Source organism: Notolepis coatsorum (genome assembly GCF_963971535.1).
Source record: "Notolepis coatsorum genome assembly, chromosome: 1".
Taxonomy (NCBI): Eukaryota; Metazoa; Chordata; class Actinopteri; order Aulopiformes; family Paralepididae; genus Notolepis; species Notolepis coatsorum.
The window spans coordinates 120,445,156-120,460,544 of record NC_140165.1 but is presented as its reverse complement, the minus strand read 5'-3'; positions in this window follow the sequence as shown (position 1 = coordinate 120,460,544).

Below are 15,389 nucleotides of genomic sequence, written 5' to 3'. Positions count from 1 at the left end.
GTGTGGCAGTGAAAGGGTTAAATACACAAGAATCTGTCCCGCGGCGTGAGTGGACCCACTGTCTGTGAGTGACTCTGCTTTGGTGCAATCACATTCCCCATCCACAGTCTGCGAATCAGAGGCAGAGTAGGGCGGGTCTTCACAGCACGTCATGTGACATATGCGCCAATCGTGTGACAGTGGGGCTCCGTCGTCTCGAGTCGTTACAGCGTCGTCTGCACGCAGAATTCCATCCCAAAACGCTCGTCTAAACGTAAAATTAAAAGTGAAACCGCAAGATGACTTTTGCGGTTTCTGTTCACAAAACGCTCGTCTAAACGGGGCCTGTGCGCTCTGCTCATGAGGTCAAGTTTGTAACATGAGACGCACATGAGGTCTGTCTTCATCCGTTCTTTAGCCTACAAAAAAACCCTGCAATCGCGTTTTTGATTGTGCTCTGATATTTAACTATTTTGCATTTGATTTGACCAAATATGTGGAGGCATATTCCCGGAGTAGCTCCCCCGGGTCCCCCCTCAAAATTAAGAAAAACAGGTGACAACATTAACGTTGACGAGTCCGTTGCTACCACCAGCACCACCGATAACACTGCACCTGCTACTATCGTCGGTGTAGCTAGGAAATTTAGCCAGAGATGGTACATATCTGATTCCGGGAAACCACGAGAATGGCTTACATTTGAGGGGGGGGTAATGCTTTGTATACCATGTCGTGCCAAAGCAACGGATAAAATAAAACGAAATTAATTTGTCATCGGGACGTCGGTGATGAAACTGGAAGCCATCAAAAGCCACGAGACGTCACGCTGTCACAGGTAGAGATGTTCCGATACCATTTTTTCCTTTCCGATCCGATTCCGATACCTAAGCTTTGGGTATCGGCCGATACTTATCCGATACCAGTGCATACATTAAAAAAAAAAAAAGTATATAAATTATATATATATATATTTGTACAGATACTGTTTTATATATACTGTTTTTTAGTAATAACTAGAAAGTAATGGTATTTATTCAACAGGTGATTGTATAGATTTGTATTAGTATCATTAATCAATGAGTATGGGGCTGCAGCACTGCAGATATACCCTACTCCAATGATCCACTCGCTTTGCACTCGCTACCCAGTGGCTCTACAGATATACCCTACTCAGTCTACAAGGCTCCGTTGGAGAGGATCTGTTGTGATTTTTGCACAATAAATATTCAACATTCTCTTTTGAGACTCCGCCTCAGACTCTTATCATTTGGCACTAAAAGCTAAACATTGTCGTCGATATGGCTGTCCGCAACATGTCATTAATTGTGTACGCGAGGTGGTTCAGTGACGACGCTAACGTGAGCTAGGTTAGCTAGCATGGAGCTACCGGCAGATGGGAAGACCATAGAAGACTGTAACGTTACTGGTGACATTGTGATTTAACTTGAAATACTCCTTTGCCAACTTGCTGTACTTTGCTTGCAGGTCTGCAGCCATTATTGCTGGATTATGAATAGCCCCAACTTTAGCCAAGGTAACGTCAAAGCTAGCTTTCGGTTAGCTGTTCAATGCTAATAACACCAGCCACCAAGCGAACCCATCAGAGCTCCCTGTCAACAGCGCTTGATTGATTGATTGAATTGATTGATTGATTGAAAAGTTTATTAACAGATTGCAGAATGGGTACAGTACAGTACAGCTCAATACATACAATTGTTAAGGGGATGCAGACCAGAGAAAGACTTTCGTCTTGTTTACATCAGGGTCCCCCATTTTCAATTCATCATAACATACAGATAGACAGTACTGCTACATCTATACGTTTATGACATATCAGATTTGCAAATACAGTACTGTTTGTGATACAAAAGTGTCCAGAAAAGGAGTTTATATACATTTGGCGTAGAAACTGTACATTGGAGGAGGTTGGATGGGTGGGGTGGGGTTGGGTGGGTTGGGTGAGGGCTGTACATTGGAGGTGGGGGGGGGGGGGGGGGTTGGGTAGGGGACACACACACATTTTACACTGTACATTGGAATACTGACAAAGCCTTACTTGGTCATTTACTGTACAACTAGGTTAGGACATTTGTAGGGGCCAGTTTTAGGTAGGGCGTTCCACATTGATGTGGCATAATTGCGAAACGTGTTTAGTCCCTTGTTTGAGCCGAATCTGGGTTTTACATGATTTGTGGAGCTCCCTCTGGTGTTGTGATCGTGGTATTCACTGACCTTTGGGAAGTATTTTGACATGTACATGGGTACCTTGGTCGCGTAGTGTATCTTGTAGACCAGGCCCAATAAACGTACTCGCACATCCAGGCGAAGTCCCTGTATGGTCTTGATTTTTTTGCTATAGCGTGGGCGTTACGGAATAGTATCCGCATTTTAGCCAGAGTCGACTCTGACAGCTTGGTCAACAGTTGTACAGTCGGAGCAGCCAGGAGCGGAGTAGACTGTGCTTTTTATCTAACAGAGCAGTCCCTGTGACTAGAGTTGTTCCGATACCGATACCAGTATCGGAAATGCCGCCGATACTGCCTAAAATGCTGGTATCGGTATCGGCGAGTACCCTCTAATGTTGCGCTCCGATCTGTAAAGCCTACCCAGTGGAATTGTTTAAACTACTATGAATTAAATGATCAGAGAATTAATTTAGAATGGTAATTCAAACTTGATATGAAAATGTTACAATTAACTATAATTTGAATATTCAATAAAGGCCAATGTATGTACATTTGTATCTTAATATTGTTGAGGAACTGTCTGAGGAAGAGGACTAAGAACTAAATTAGGGCTGGCCGCCAGAACAATTAGAATATTCGTTCCGTTCCGTTATTATTATATTATTATTCCATACAAGGCTGGATGCATTACAGACTCCGCTAACATCCCTTGTTGCCTTGTAGGTGGCAAGTATGGATTTGTTTATCTTGTTTGAAGTTGTTTTAATATGTTCTTTAATTCTTTTGCTTCCGTATTGTAAATAAATTCGCAATAAATAATTTGCATTTAAAACTATTAACGCTTACTCATTCCTTCAGTCCACTAAAAATTATGCTAATATTCCTTATGTTGTTTATGATATTAATTGAAAATAGCATAAGAGAGTATTATATAGTAATAATAACACATGGCGATATACTAAAAAGCTATTTATAATTTTTGGCTGGTAAAAATTCTGGATGGCTGGTAGTTTTTAAAATCTACCAGCCAAATGGCTGGTAAGTCAAAAAGTTAAGTTTGTTCCCTGACTGCATCAAAGTTACTACTTATGATAAACAATAGCCCTTGGACACCGCAGTCACGTAAGGGGCTAGATAAACAAAGGCATTCGTTTTGTGGCATTAACGTTATATAGTTAGTGTTACACATTCAATAACAGGTATTCACTCTTGGTCGACGGGAAGGGGAGAGGCGCACGCCTTGGCTCCTCAACAGACCCGTCCACCATCTACCTCGGAAAGGGGGACGGCAGAGAGACAGAGAGACACCGGCGCGGGGGTCCCGCCGGGCTCCCAACACGCCTGCCGCCCGTCCGCCCTCGGCCAGAGTTGTTTCCAATGCAACCACCTCCCGCCATGAAGCTTGCGCTCCGTGGCCGAAAAAGGCTGGTATTCATTAATGATTCTTCCGCAGGTTCACCTATGGAAACCTTGTTACGACTTTTACTTCCTCTGCGGGGAGCTAACGCTATGTTAATGCTTCTCGCAAGCAGATCAATGGCGGCATTGCCGGAAGTAAAAAAATAATAAATGCTTGCCGATTGGTGGTAACAGCAGAGGCGGGTGCAAGCGGTGTGACGTAATTGGCAGAATCGCCTGTCATTCAATCAAAATTGTTCTATTGCATTGGTTGAGACTAGAGCTCTGGTTGAGTATCCAGCAACAGCCCGGCAGAGACCATACTGGTTGAGCCGAGCGCCTCGGGGGACGCGCCGCTTCACATCGCCTCACCGTCGCGCGCCTGCTTTATTTTTTTTTCACCGAACGTTCGAACCCATTAATTAAAGTCCGAATGTCAGCGTAACGAACGAACGTTCGAACGTTCGGGCTCAGCCTTATTGTCTTGTTTACATCGGGGTCCCCCATTTTTATTTATTTTTTGACATTTATTTTACCAGTGGGCAATGGCCACTAGATTCATTTTTTGGTACACATCAGGTAACATAGAGTGAGCAGAAGTTGGAGAGGAAAGAGGGGGGAAAGAGGGAAGGGGAGGAGGTGACAAAAAGAGAGGAGAGAAGAAGAAAACATAAAAGATAAAATAAAAGACAAACAAAAATAAGACTCAATAATAAAAACAAGGACAAACAGGGCTCTACAGTGCGACCAAATTGCTCGCATATGCCCCTAAAAATATGTGTGTGCGAACCGTAAAAATCAATTACCTGCACGCTGTGCGAATACAGATTATAGCCTCTCTCGTCTTTTTTTTCCTCCGCCGAGAGATCGTTAAAAAACTACAAGTCCCACATTGCACCCACCTCACCCCTGCCCACTTCGACAACCTAGGATGGCTTAGAGTAGACGACAGAGTACAACAACTTGCAATGGGCCTGGTCTACAAGATACACTACACGACCAAGGTACCCATGTACATGTCAAAATACTTCCCAAAGGTCAGTGAATACCACGATCACAACACCAGAGGGAGCTCCACAAATCATGTCAAACCCAGATTCGGCTCAAATAAGGGACTAAACACGTTTCGCAATTATGCCACATCAATGTGGAACGCCCTACCCAAAGCTGTAAAGGAATGTGGATCACTACCCACTTTCAAAACCTCTCTCAAGGGACACCTACGGGAGACTGCAATTCAACACTGGCCCCTGTAAATATCCTAACCCAATCATTCCAACCCCCTCCAATGTACAGTCATTTACCTAGTATGGTTTTGTCAATAGTTCAATGTACAATTGTGTTTGTTTGTACAGTGTCTCCTCCCCCCCCCCCCTCAATGTACAGTGTTACTTGTTTATACAGTATGCCCCCCGCCCCCCCCCCCCCCCCAACCACCTCCAATGTAAATTACCCAGTATGGTTGTCAATATCCCAATGTACCCAACCCCCCCCACCCAACCTCCAATGTACAGTTTCTACGTCAAATGTATATACTCCCTTTTCTTGACTCCTTCTGTATCACAAACAGTACTGTATTTGCAAATCTGGTATGTCATAAATGTATAGATGTAGCAGTACTGACTATCTGTATGTCATGTATGTCATATATGTCTATATGAATTGAAAATGGGGGACCCTGATGGAAACAAGACAAACGTCTTTCTCAGGTCTGCATCCCCTTAACAATTGTATGTATTGAGCCGTACTGTATTGTACCCATTCTGCAATCTGTTAAATAAAGTTTTCATTCATTCATTCATTCAAGCCAACGGTCCAATCACAGTAGAGTGACGTGACTGGTTTCATGAGAAAGAAATCATCTGCCTCATATTGTAGTCTAGTCTGTCTTCAAACTTCCACTCCTCTCGAAACTTTTTTATATTTGAATATCAACATCATCTGTCCATCCTCAGTAATCCTCAGTTTACTATAATATACTCCTGACTGACTTCATCGTCTTTCCAAACGCACGCACCCCCCCCCCATTTCCCTTTCCTCAGTCCACACTGTTCTCTATGGCTCTGCTCTGCCTCTGATAACGTAACGTTCGGGCGATGTGGGCATAAAGGAATGGTGACGTGCAAAGCATGTAAGATGCACTTGACCCGTTGTGAGAAAAAAGTTGAAGTCTGTTGAAGTCTGAACATTTAAATCTCTCCGGTCGGTCATAATGTCCGGTGAAAATAATTCCCTCTAAGCACAATTTGATTATTTGAATTGTATTAAAATAGGCTAAAATTAAATAGCCTATGCGATGAACGAAACAATCATTACATTTGTTTCATCGTTGCTTCACCAAGCAAGTCTAATAATGACAACGATGTTGTCAGCGGGAGCTTGGTGCTGGATTTTGCGAGAAGCATCCAGCTGCAGAGCCAGGGCTCTACGCTAACCTTTTTCACTAGGGGCACAGGTGCTCCTAAATGAAAAAATTTAGGAGCACACAAAGAAATTTAGGAGCACCCAAAAATATTTAGGAGCACAGTGAAAATATTTCAAGTAACAGAGTTTATTTTTTTTTCAAAAATAAATGTATATTTGTACTGTGCGTGCATGTGTGTAAATTAGCTCTTGCTACAACCCTGCATGTTTACATTTTGTATTTTGTACTTGATGTTCATTAACATGTGCTGTCCCTATCAAATAAACTATCAAATCAAACTACTGCTACAAAAGGTTCAGTCACTTAACTTTAGCCCCTTTTATGCATACAATGCTTATGTTTTGGCTGTGTTGCTCTTCTAGAAAAATAATCCTTTCAGGGTTGCCTATTGAAATACTGTACACTTTCCTACTGTACACTTTCCTGATTAATTGAAATGGGGGACCCTGATGTAAACAAGACGAAAGTCTTTCTCTGGTCTGCATCCCCTTAACAATTGTGTGTATTGAGCTGTACTGTATTGTACCCAGGGTTCGAAATTAACGGGGGCTTGGGGCAAAATGCCCTAGAAAATTGACCAAATGCCCTCGAAAATCAGTTAAGGGGGGCAATAAAAGCCCCCGACAGTTTACTAATTATATATATATAATTATATATATGCTCTACAGTGCGAGCATTTCCCTCGTATTTGCCCCTAATAATATGTGTGTGTGCGAACCGGAAAAATCATTTACTTGCAGAGTGAAGATTACAAAACAGCTCCGCTGTTAATAGTTAAGAAACTGGACTGAAATTCAGTTTTTGGGTGGAATGCAAGGAGGGAAGGAGGCGGGGCCCGCTGCGTGTTACAGGGTGCTTGAGAGGTGCGAACACAGACAGACAGACAGAGAGCTCTGCTTTTCAGCAAGCATGCATAGTGCTGTGTAACATTAAGTTACACTGCTATCTTAACGTTAGCAAGCTAAGCATCTGCATAGCGCGACCTGTGTAACGTTAAGTAACTTGTGTTCGGCGGGGAAAGACCGTTCCATTTGTAACACAACTCCAAAGAATAACATCCAAATGATCCCGATGCGCATTTCCTTCATTCCACAGCGCTGAGCGCGCAACGTATTTCATTGATCGATCTGACAACAACACAACTTGCCCTCAGGGACAATCATATTTAATCTATTTAGATAGAGTATGTATGTATTATTTACAGATAATTGAAGGTACCTCAAAACATGAAACCAAGCCATGTCACACATCGTGTGTGTGTGTTACTTGAACAATTGTCACTCTGCTCCTAAATTTCTGTGTGCTCCTAAATTTGTATTTAGATTTGATTTATTAACATTTTATTTAGGAGCACATGTGCTCCTTGGGAAAAAGGTTAGCGTAGAGCCCTATATATGGAGACATTAACATTACGTTATCAAACATAGGGACGAAGACTGTAAAAAGAAGTGTCAACAATGTTTTATAATCTTTATGTTAACACTTTGGTTGCCTTGGGTTAAATTAATGATATACCATAGATTGCCAGCGCTATTTGTCTATGGAGAAAGTCCCCTTCTTTGCAGGGCTATAACTTTTTAAATTCTATTGCTACATTGCCATTATTAGGGCCCATTCAAAGTCCTATATGTATTGTTCATTGTGTAGCAACGTTAAACTTTTTCATTCACATATTCATAGTAAAGTATGGTCTAATGTATAAGTATGTTTTCATCTCTTTCTGCAGCTTATATAGCTTATAGCCCCAAATGAATTATATTGATGATGAAATACAGTTTGATGGCAATCAGCGCGATATAAAAAATTCCAACTAGACGTACTTCTAGAAGTTACTACACGTCATCTGATGTTGACCGGATGGGCGAGGGGGCGTTTATAATTCCGTGGGCAGCGTTATACCAATCATCTAATGTGGGTCAAATGTTGATAATAGCAGTTAGTATCTAAGACGGTAACGTTACACGCTGAAACTCACCCCAGTCTCCGCGCGCCGTTGGGCGATCATCGTCGAGTAGAAATTTTATCATTATGGGATATATTTTTACCCGGTCCATCTCCAGCTTGTATAATGGTATATACGTCCAAATCATGTTGTTTATCGAGTTATTGCCAATCGATCACCGTGTAGCGTGACGAGCCAGAGTCCCATGAACCATAGCGAGCGCCCGGAAGTACTACGGTCGTCATGACAACCTCTATTCAACATCCTGTTTTGGCGATTGCGCCGATCGGCCACCAGATGGCGCTCCTGAACCGCCAGAGAGCTCAGTGGGTCCTGCTGGTGGATCTCAGGCCAGCGGAGGGGGAATATGAATCCGATCGCAGATTTTTGAAATATTGATATAAGGACGCTGTACAGCGTCCCCCGGCAACTTTAGCATGGCCAGCAAAGACGTGAAAAGACGTGTCCCGGCAGTCAACGTGTTAATTTATTATAAAAATTTTGTGCCCCCGAAATACAAAAAAAAGCCCCCGAAAATCAATTAAGGGGGGCAAAAAAAGCCCTTGAAAAAAAATGTTAATTTCTAACCCTGATTGTACCCATTCTGCAATCTGTTAATAAAGTTTTCAATCAATCAATCAATCAATCACACCTCCAGTACAGAAACATTGTTTGAGTTTGCGTGTCAGGTAGACCATTGATTGACAGTCGAGTCTGCCAATTACATCACATCGCTTGCACTCCGGCGCTGCAGCTGGACCCATTGCCCACCTCTGCTGTTGATAACGCTAGCCAAGTTATTATACACACAGATACACAGTGGGCCAGTGACTTTGGTGTAGGGGTGTAACAATGCATCGATCCTAAGGGGAAAATTCAACTGCATCGATTTGAAAATGTTAGAATAGATTATCGCAATTTTAATGTACACGTTATGTTATTGTCATGTCCGTTACAGCCAACACACCGACATACGCTACTGCATCAACGTTATGATTAACAAAGCAAGGCATTCGTTTTGTTGCATTAACGTTATATTACTATTGCTATCGATAAATCTAGGTGTTCTAAAATCTATTGCTATTGGTAAGAGAGAGACTATAATAAGTTGGTGTCTCGGAAAACGAGAGCCCTGATCGCGGAGTTTCAGGAAGTAAACAAGCGAAATGAGAGCTTCCGATTGGTCATTTGCTTTATTTCCCATGAAACCAGTCACTTCACTCTACTGTGATTGGACCGTTGGCTTGAGTGCAATGTGGGACTTGTAGTTTTTTAACGATCTCGCAGCGGAGGAAAAAAAAGACGAGAGGCTATAATCTGTATTCGCACAGAGTGCGCGTAATTGATTTTTACGGTTCGCATACAAATATTTTTAGGGGCATATGCAAGCAATTTGGTCGCACTGTAGAGCCCTGAGAGCCACAGAACCCTGCAGTACTCTAATTCAGCCATTGGCAATTCAGCTGTTGGGTGGGGGGCGCTGCTGAGCGGTCCCCAGACCGGAGCTGAAAACACTGCTGCTCTGTGGCTCTGCAGCTGCATGCTTCTCGCAAAATCCAGCACCAAGCTCCCGCTGATGCAGTGGATTTTGTTAGCCGCCAGGTGGCGGGCAGATCTTAATTTCTAGTAGCCAATCATTAAATCTGCTTATTTTGTTCCCTGGGTATAGTAGTCTTGGTAAAATATTCATCTTTATTGAGTCCACCCTGGAGGTTAAACTTAGGAAGGGGATGAGGCTCCATCTTAATATGTCTGACTTTAGTTTTTCATTTAAAGGGCCGTAGTTGAGATAAAATATTTTTGAGATATCCCTTGGCAGGTTCACACCCAGGTATTTTAGTGAGTCTACATCCCATTTCAGATTATATTTCCCTCTAATGTGATTGGGAGGGTTGTAGTTGAACGCAGGGCACGAAATAAACTTTTTGACTCACCGGCCAGTGGCGGGTAGATGAGAAAAATCTACCCGCCAAGCATATTTCTTACCCACCAATTTTTTTTTAATAAAATATATATATTATATAATCATACTTGTGATTGTGTTATCTGCGAGACATCGCCACCTCGCTGTCTGCAAACAGCTCCACTGTCTGTGTGTATACTCGAGTGGCCTCCAGCTATGCAAGGATTCTCCGGCGCTGCAGCTGTGCCCTAAACTCTACATTCAGCATGCAAGGATTCTCCTGCGCTGCAGCTGGACCCTATTCAGCAGCCCTCATGCGATGTAAGCCAGGGGCTCGAATTACGCATGTTGTATGACATTGATGTCAGGAGCTATCTGTAGCTACTGCTGGATGGCGTTGGGACCAGCGTTTCCGTTAGCCGGTAATTACCGGTTTTTGACCGGCAAAATCTGTTGAAGTCCGACTTATTTAATATCTCCGGTCTTAATGTCCGGTGAAAATAATTCCCCGAGTCTAAGCACAATTTGATTATTTGAATTGTATTAAAATAGGCTAAAATTAAATAGCCTATGCGATGAACGAAACGATCATTACATTTGTTTCCTCGTTGCTTCTAATAATGACAACGACGTTGTCAGCGAGAGCTTAGTGCTGGGTGTGCGAGTGCATGTGAAGCTGCAGAGCCAGAGAGGCAACGGCACAATGCAGTATTCCATCAGTACTCCAATTCGGCCATTTTCAGCCAATGTTGGGTGGGGGGCGCTGTTGTGCGGTTCCCAGAAAAGAGCCAATAACAGCTGAATGAGCTTCTCTGCAGCGCCATACTCTTTGCAAATAAGTTGTTGCGAGGTGGAGAGAGTCGTCACGCAAACCACGATAATGTTGCCGCCTCTCTGCTTTCTCAGTTCTTCGCTTGATATAATTAATACAAATGTCCAATATAACGGAATTCGTTAGCTCATAAAAATGTGATTATAACAGACAGTTTAGTGTCGGACCGACTGCCCACATACGCGGTCTATTTTAGTTCAAGTCAGCAGCAGCACGGAGTATCGAGGGACTTATTTTATTTGGAATATATTAATTAATGACTGTATACGCAAAAGTAGCCTAGTTTTAAGTAATAATATTATAAATCTACATGCCTTGAGGATGACATTCTTTATTCTAAACTATGACCGGAATTAATCTCATTTGTCCGGTAGATTGAAATCTTGCAGGTCACGGAGACCGACAACAATTTTTTCTAACGGAAACCCTGGTTGGGACAACGCCTCATTGAACTATTTAGTTTACTGGGACATTTCGTAGTGACTAGTGAGCTAACGTGAGCTACCTAGCCAACGGAGGTATTATGCACTGCACTATTGCTGGAGCATTTGTTGATGTCGGGAGCTATCAGTAGCTAGCCGGCTGGATAACGTTACACAATGCCTCATGTATTAAACTAAGTGAATAGTTGACTGGGTCATTTTGTAACGGTAGCTAACGTTATCTCACGAAGGTCCTACTGACTAGACTAACGTCACGGTGACTGTCCGAGGCAATAGCCTCTGTTTACATGCAGCATACAGAAACAGGTGCGGGAGGGGTAGGAGCAGCAATGCGCTGCGTGTCTGTGCAGAGACAGCGAGTGAGAACTCCACTAAGAATTGGATCACGATTTTCGGTTTTCACATGACTATTTGATTGCCCGCCACATGGCGGACAGACCTCTCAGTGGGAGTCGCCAAACGTAAAAACTGACCGCCAATGGCGCTTGGCGGGCTCTAGTTTCGCCCCCTGTTTGAACGTAAGAATTTGAGTCTTCAGGATATTTAATTTATAACCTGAAAGCGTCCCATATACTTCTAGTACGTTCATTAGTTTTGGTATTGTCTGTGTGGGTTGCGTTAGGTACACCATGACATGATCTGCAAAAAGGCTTAGTTTATGTTCTCCGTCTGCCATGCCCACTCCTTTTATGTCAACATTTTGTCGTATCCATTGGCTCAGTGGTTCTACAAAAAGCGCGAACAGTCCTGGAGAAGCCGGACAGGAGATCTGGGAAGTACTTTGAACTGGTCTAACGTTACATCTTTTCATCATCATCATTTATTTATTCGTACATGGAATTACCACAGTCCAACAGTACATATTCATATAATGTATTTTGTTTAACCTTCAAATGCTGTAAACTGGATTGTATACTGAAGATATGAAGCAATGGGGTCACGGCTTAGCTCAGGGGCTAATCATTTAAGGCTTAGCCTTGATTGATTGAAAACTTTATTAACAGATTGCAGAATGGGTACAATACTAGGGATGCACGATATTGATTTTTTGACACCGATATAGATACCGATAACTTTATGCTCCTCAAGCCGATAACCGATATTTATTGTATTATAATATTTTGTTTTAAATGTATATATATATATTTTTTTTTTATCAAATATATATATATTTTTTAGTATTTATAAGCTCCGACGTCATCGGTACTGCTATCGGTACTCGAGAAATGATGGAGTTTTTTTTTTAGGAATTTAAACGTCGCAAATTAATCTTGTTGGCCGTTGTCTATATCTCTCCTGCCTCTGTGTCTCTGCCTGCGCGGGGAGCGGGCTGTGCTGTGCTCTCTCCTCTCTTCCCCTCCCACACACACACACACAGGTGCTGCGCTGCCGAGTACAGACAGCTCTGGCGGACAGAACGAAACGTTCAAAAGTCTGGGTCTATTTTACTAAAGTCGATGCTGACAACGCTCGTTGCCACAAGTGCAACAAGACATTTGCCAGTAATGTATAAGCGCTGTTACTTGTCAATGTGGCTAGCGGGGAGATAACGTTAGCTCCGAGTAGAGTAATGGCTGACAATCCGGAGGTAAATAAACGAACGAGAGCTTCTGATTGGTGGTAAGAAGAAGAGGTGGGTGCAAGCGGTGGGACGTCATTGGCAGATCGACTGTCTGTCTCCGAATGTAACGTGACTACGTCACAGCCAAGAAAGGGAGCGCTGGATTTGTGAAAAACTCCCTGTTCCTAAACCACACGCTATCAGTTTTACCACAGTACTGGCAAAACGGGAGGAGGCTATAATAAAAACAAGCGCCCTTCATCCAAATCCACCCACACCGGATTTCTTTTAACCAAAAAATGTATTATATGTTATCGGAGCTATCAATAACGTTATCGGGTTTATCGGGATGACATCATAATTGCTGATATCGGCCCGATAATTATCGTGCATCCCAGGGTTAGAAATTAACATTTTTTTTCAATGGCTTTTTTTGCCCCCCTTAATTGATTTTCGGGGTTTTTTTTTTGTATTTCGGGGGCACTGAATTTTTATGATGAAAATTAACATAAGGATTATAAAACATTGTTGACACTTTTTTTTACAGTCTTCGTCCCTATGTTTGATAATGTAATGTTAATGTCTCCATATATAGGGCTCTACGCTAACCTTTTTCCCAAGGAGCACATGTGCTCCTAAATAAAATGTTAATAAATAAAATCTAAATAAAAATTTAGGAGCACACAAAGAAATTTAGGAGCACAGTGAAAATTGTTCAAGTAACACAGAGTTTATTAACTATTTATCTCATGCATTATTATACTGTGCGTGTGCACACTATGAATTGAAAATGGGGGACCCTGATGTAAACAAGACGAAAGTCTTTCTCTGGTCTGCATCCCCTTAACTTGTGTGTATTGAGCTGTACTGTATTGTACCCATTCTGCAATCTGTTAATAAAGTTTTCAATCAATCAAACGCAAAGGATATCGGTTGTCAAGCTGCTTTTGTATGTTGTAGTGTTGTTATGATACCAACATTTTGACTTTGATACAGATAGGAAAGGTAATGGAATATATTATTAGATGACAGAACATTGAAAATTCTTTATACAATTATTTAATTCATTATGAAATAGAAATTCCGTTTTTGGGTGGAACGTTTGTTGCAAGGAGGGAGGAGGCGGGGACCGCTGCGTGTTACACACAACACGGAGAAATGGTCTAGCTGCTTCGGTGCGTCGTTAACGTTAACGTCGAAAGAAATTCCCCACTAAGCCCTAAATTCAGAGCAGAGCAGTATCCTAATGACTTTTATGCTTCAGTCGATAAGGTGTTTTGCGAATTCTGTCAACATACCGTGGGGACTGGACCCGCAAAAACACGTGCGAATATCACTTCAAAAGCCATGTCAGCCGGATTCCTCTCTTTCTCCTCGTCTCTCTTTTGCTCAAAATAAAAATGAATGGGCTGGCTGATTTTTTTGCGTTGTCTGATTCTGAATGTATAACTTGCCTAAGCTGGTACCGTGACTTTGTTTTCGGGCGCTACTGTGGTTGGACGTTTATGCGCCTTGTGTAATGTGGGACTATTATAACAGCGGAGCTGTTTTGTAATCGTCACTCGTCTCGAGTAAATGATTTTTCCGGGTGGCGCACACACACATATTATTAGGGCCAAATACAAGGGAAATGCTCGCACTGTAGATCATATATATAATTATATATATAATTAGTAAACTGTCGGGGGCATTTTCTGCCCCCCTTAACTGATATTCGGGGGCATTTTGTCCATTTTCAAGGGCATTTTGCCCCGAGCCCCCGTTAATTTCGAACCCTGGTGCATCCCTATACAATACAGTACGGCTCAATACAAAACAACTGCTAAGAGGATGCAGACCAGAAAAATAGTTTTGTCTTGTTTACATCGGGGTCCCCCATTTTCAACTTTCAGACTTTTACACAGTACTGTGTTTTCTATCCACTTTAGCCAAACACACACACATATATATATACACACCCTACTGTGAGAAAATAATAATCACACACAAAGGTATAATGGCTTATAGCAGACTTAATGATTTTAGAATATTTCAGATAATGAATGTTAATAAATGTTTATATCATCAACTATCCAGTTAGTATTTTTAAATACTGTCTGTAACGTTTGGCTACTTTAAATCATTGAATGTAGAGAGAGAGCGAGAGAGAGAGAAAATAACATAGTATAGCATGTAAATTAGAAGTAAAAAAAAAAAATGAGGTCACAGTGTTCAGTATAGACATATGTACAATGTTCGATGCAGAATAGCCGTAACGAGTTACCATATAATATACAATACTATGCAGTGTACTAATATACAATACTATATAGTGCAAGGCAGAAACGGGATGAGGTGCAATTTAGGTACAATTTACAGTAGGTGTACGAGTTGTAGTGCAAATCCTTTATCAATAAATATAAAGTGTGTTTGTGTGATCTAAAGTGTGGAGAGTGGGTGCTGTTTGATTAAGTGAGTGTGTGCGTGTTAAGATATGAAGCAATGGGGTCACGGCTTAGCTCAGAGCTAATCATTTAAGGCTTAGCCTTGATTGATTGAAAACTTTATTAACAGATTGCAGAATGGGTACAATACAGTACGGCTCAATACAAAACAACTGCTAAGAGGATGCAGACCAGAAAAACACTTTTGTCTTGTTTACATCGGGGTCCCCCATTTTCAATTCATCAGGACATTTATGACATGCAGATATACAGAACTGTGTAGTAAAAATATATACA